The sequence below is a fragment of the Macaca thibetana genome, chromosome 13 (assembly GCF_024542745.1).
Source record: "Macaca thibetana thibetana isolate TM-01 chromosome 13, ASM2454274v1, whole genome shotgun sequence".
Classification (NCBI taxonomy): Eukaryota; Metazoa; Chordata; class Mammalia; order Primates; family Cercopithecidae; genus Macaca; species Macaca thibetana.
Genome location: NC_065590.1, coordinates 11,556,553 through 11,561,376, shown reverse-complemented (window position 1 = coordinate 11,561,376; position 4,824 = coordinate 11,556,553). Strand labels below are relative to the sequence as shown.

General features: G+C 42.1%; 1 long non-coding RNA gene across 1 annotated transcript; it reads left to right on the top strand.

Annotated features, from left to right (window-relative positions):
• Positions 1 to 625: 625 nt before the first annotated feature.
• LOC126933949 (uncharacterized) lies at positions 626 to 4,207 on the top strand. Its single transcript, XR_007718778.1, has 3 exons — positions 626 to 747; positions 3,622 to 3,845; positions 4,166 to 4,207. It is a non-coding gene; the product is annotated as an uncharacterized LOC126933949 (long non-coding RNA).
• Positions 4,208 to 4,824: the final 617 nt, after the last annotated feature.

The following is a 4,824-nucleotide window of genomic DNA, read 5'->3' as shown; positions in this document are numbered from 1 at the left end:
TCACTGAAGACTTTTCACCTACCCTGCCCCCTCCACTGTTGTTAGCAGGGAGATGGATCTAAGACTGGGAGGCATGAACCCCTCCCCACGCCCCAAACTTCCTGTCTGTAACTGGGAAATGGGGCTCAGGTTGTGCTTGTGATGCTAAGCATCTTGGAACAGACCAGTAGGTCTCCTAGTATCAGCAGGAAATTATCCACAATCTAATCACACAGACCCAGTGGCACACACCTTCAGAACAAGAATCTCTCAGGGCTGTGGAGTAGGAGCCAGGCATATGGACCCCGCATGTGTACACTGTACATGACTTATGGATTGGGCTCACGGCTTTTCTTGCCCATGCATACAGCTATTTATTTCTATATGTGTATAGCTTGTTATGATTAACAAATTCAACATTTTGAAAAGAACTTTTAAATACATCTCGTAATTTTTTGCCAATGTGTTTTTTTCTCAACAGATAATGCAAGTACCATTGCTAACATGTATGGATTTATGAATGCTGAGATTAAGAAGGAATCATGAGTCTCTACAAGGTTGGAGACCGTGATGTGCCCTGCCTGGCTGACTCTGGCTTCACACTCTGCATTGTGTGTGCAGGGAGCTTCTGGAGACTCTGACGAGCATCTGGTTACCTCTGCACAACACAGAGGACAGGTTGAGGAGGACAGAAAGCTGAGGGGTTTCTTCAGGGGAAAATAATCTTAGTGTAGCATCCCTGTAAGCCGGCCTCTGTTTTACTTGAAGGTGAGTTAGGGACATATGGAAACCCTTATGTTCCCAAACATCCCCCACATACGTTCTGAATGTTCCATGCTCCTGTAACCGGGAGAGCTCGTCCTTCACTGTGGAGAATCCACAGTGGACTGGACTCCAAATACTTGGTTTACAATGAAGCCAGGTTGGTTTACCACCACGTTAAAGTAACACATCTCCCATGTTCTTTTCTTGAAGAAACACCTTGATTAGAAGAGAAGGCATGAGATTTAAGGAATCTGGAAAGGGAGGAGAGTCCCATGAGGGAGGAACAGTGTGGGGTTTTCTGCCATTAATTTAGATTGGAGGCATGATGGTTCTATATCAACATGGAACAGAAGGGAGGAGTCAGGAACTCCCATCCAGCAGAACAGGATGGGGTGGATGGTGGTCTGTGATGGAGGCAGAGATTCAGCCAGGTGGGAGAGGCCCAATGTGTTAGTACAATTCCAAAACAGTCCTGTTTGAGGCAATAGCTGGCCCTGGAGCTCCAAGCTGGCCCTAACAGCAGCATAGAAGTAGAGGCATGAGGCTGTGTGCAAGTGGAGAGTCCTGTGGGCTGCAAGTCAATGTTCAGGGTGTCTGCTTTGGAGAACAAGGATCTCATCACTAGATAGGCTTTTGGGGACTGGGCTCCAAATACCAGGAGAGGGGTGGACACAAGCCTTTAGCATCATGGGATGAGAGCCAAAAGCCAAGGGAGGTCATAGATCTAAGTGATTACAGGAGGGACATGTAGCAACAAACACTCCTTGGGGGCTACCATGAGAACCCAGAGCATAGTACTGCAACAGCAAGATTTGGGATGAAGATAAGAACTAAGACTTGGGGCCATAATGATAGAAATGACAAGGCCATAGGCTGAGGCAATTTGAATACAGCTAAATACTGCCAAGCCTGTATCTGAGTCTGTGTACTATGGTGGTATTGTTACTGTGCCTCAGGACAATTTACTAAGGAGGGCTTCAGACAGGGAAGTTGGTAGTGATGCCTTCAAAGAAAGGAAGTCCTCTGAACCTTCACCTAACCCCAGGGGAACATGGCCAGCTTTGGTCTAAGACATTCAGCTTTGGTCTAAGACATTCAGCCTCCTTAGCATAGCAAAATGAAGCTATTCTTGTGTCCCTCTAGTGCAAAAGTTGTACATTAAGTTGAGCAGCCAAATAATAGCCACATATAAAAGGTTTCTTTACTGTGGCTGTCTTCCTCGTGCATAACTGCTCTTTGAGAAGTATGGGAAGGTGAGAGCAGTGATATCACAGTAGGATTTAGGCATTTCTAGGTCTCTTAATTAAAATGTCACCAGCAGAACTTCCCTTATTACTTCCTTCACTGTGAAACTCACCAGGCATAACGAGGACAGGAGAGTCTGCCACAGTCTCTGGCACTGGAGAAAATGAAGTGAACAGGGAACACAGCAAGATAGACCTTGCTTTTTACCAGTGCTTGGAGTAGCCCCAAGGAAAAGGAGGGATCTTTGGGCACCCTGTTCATCCTTGTGACATTGGTGGAATAAAAAGTAAGAAAGAGAGATAGAAGAAGAGGCCTAACCAATTATGTTTTCAAGATTGGGTCCCTAGAACCCTGGGATTGAAAACTGACATGCCCAGTTCACTTCCATGGGTGATGGGTCCCTCCTGAGAGATAGGGAATATAATAAATATGTAGGATTGGCATTTTACGGGTGCTGGGACCTTGCAGTCTTCTTCAACTGCTCTATCTGCAGAGCTAAGCCCAGATTCTGACATACGGGAGGTCTATAATAAATATTTGTTGCATTTATAAGTGAATGGCCTTTTTCTCGCAAAGGCTGAGAAGGACCTCTGAAGACACATTAACTTACTCAATAGCTTCCATTCAGCTTACCATTACCAGCAATGAGTAAGTTTATACATTCACGATAGTCCCGATAAAACAGCATAGCCTAAGATCATTGTTTCTGGACAGATTTTGAAAGACTCCAGTGAGAAGCACTGTCTTGACTGTAAGTAAGCAGATCCGTTGCGACACTTCCAAGGTGAAGATAGCCAGCTTCAAAACCTATGTCATATTTATATTTTTCGATATAAGGTGTGTCTGTATAATAGCACCTCAAGGAACATAAGAAAGCACTTTTATTCTATCATATGAAATGCACACTACCTATTTATCATTGCTTTTTTGGGAGGAATTAATGAAATCTGTGACATGTACCCAACAAAAGTTTAGGGTAAATGGAGTCACTGCTGGTACCAACCACAGGGTACTCTGTTGCTGCTGGGTTCAGAGGGGATTGCTTGAATTTCTTTTCTTTTCTTTTTTTTTTTAATCCTGTTTTTGTGTCTTTCCTTCTCATTTTCAAGCTCTGTCTCTTCTCAATTTATTTATTTATTTTTGCTTCTTTTTTACATGCTATTTTCATTTCCTTTTATGTTCAGCTCTGTTCTGGAATTCCCCCAGTGTTACTCCCCTCTCCAGTAAACTCCATGCAGAGCAATGGCACGCAGGAGACAGTCTCAGCTTCACATTTGGAATGAGCCAGTCTAAGAGATCATCTTCTTATGAAGGGACAGAAAGGTTCTCCCTGAAGTTATGCCAACACAGAGGTATTTGCCAACTAGTTTTTACCACTAGAATTGGAAATTATATCACAGCAGTTTCTAGAAGCTGTGCCTAATATGTGTAGTCACTGAAGAAAACTATGTGTTGACTACATGACTGGCTACTGAATGTATATATAAATAAGCATTGTAAATTTTACAACTTGACATAGACAGATGTAGACTGTCTGTAGTCATGCCATCTGAAAAGGGTGAGCAGCTTTGCAAAGGTTCCATCAAATCTCAGGAGAGCAAAAGCCTCACATTCCTTTTTCTCCATCCCCAGGGACTTGCTTGGATTTCTTCAAATCCATCATTTGTGTCGTGTCAGGCCATGACTATTTATCTCTGTGATGAATACTTAATGCAAATGGAAAGCCATCCTGAGGGAGGCTGGCATCCGTACCTACTGAGAAGGCCAGTAAACGGTGTGTGAAGCACCAACGTCAAAAGCCATTAACACAAATGAAAATTAACATTTTTCATCAAGGTCTAATAGTACACCAACAGGTAGGCCAACCACTGTGCTGCCTGTTTACAGAAACACGTTGCTAATCAGTCAGCACAATCTTCTCAATACCAGTGTTCCTCCACATTTGCTTCTTAAACCTTTCGAGAGCATTAAAGTAGCTTCAATTAGTAAAGCTAATGTGTGCAGAAATATTGAACATTTTAAGGTAATGGAAAACACCCTGCTGGCTGAGAAATATCATTTCTATCTGGAGCCCATTTTTGTAGCACAAGCTGCTGGCTGCATATCTTGAAAGGTTAACCACAGGTTCATTACAATCCAAAACATTGATGTTGACTTTGTTTTGCATTTCTTACAGATCATTAAAAAGCTTAATATTTATATCTCTAGTGATGAGGTTCCATCTGGAATTTAAGGATTTAATTCATGGTTTTGAATTTTACCTTTTTCCCTGTTAGAGCACAAAAGAAAAACTATCGCACCATGAAAGTCCTCTATCGTGTGAATAGTGTCCATACACATACAACAGTGAAATATGACCAAGCAGCAATAATGAAACAGTCACCCTTTTCCTCATGATAGCCATGTACATTCTCAGCTCTCCAATTCGTTGCCACCATTAGCTCTGTTTTATTTATTGTGCCTGAAGCCTGATTTCCAATGGGAGGCCTTGTATAATGGAATGCCAGTAGACTTCTATCTCCCTGTGATTTAGATGCCAGCTTTATTCTCCATAATAAAAGGAGAGAACTAGACACACATAATGAGAAAATACATTTTATCTACTGGCCAATGTTCATATGTTGAAGGTTAGAAGGGCTTTGGTTTTCAGCTGTCACTAAATTTCACAGAGTTGGTGACATAATTTCACACCTTCCTGTGGATAATAATAATGACAGGAGAATTTTAAATGAGAGATTTGACATTTGGCTATAGTAAAGTTTACTACAGCCATCAAAGAATGTTATCTCAGTGATCAAATACAAAACAAAAATTAAATACAGCATTATACAGGAG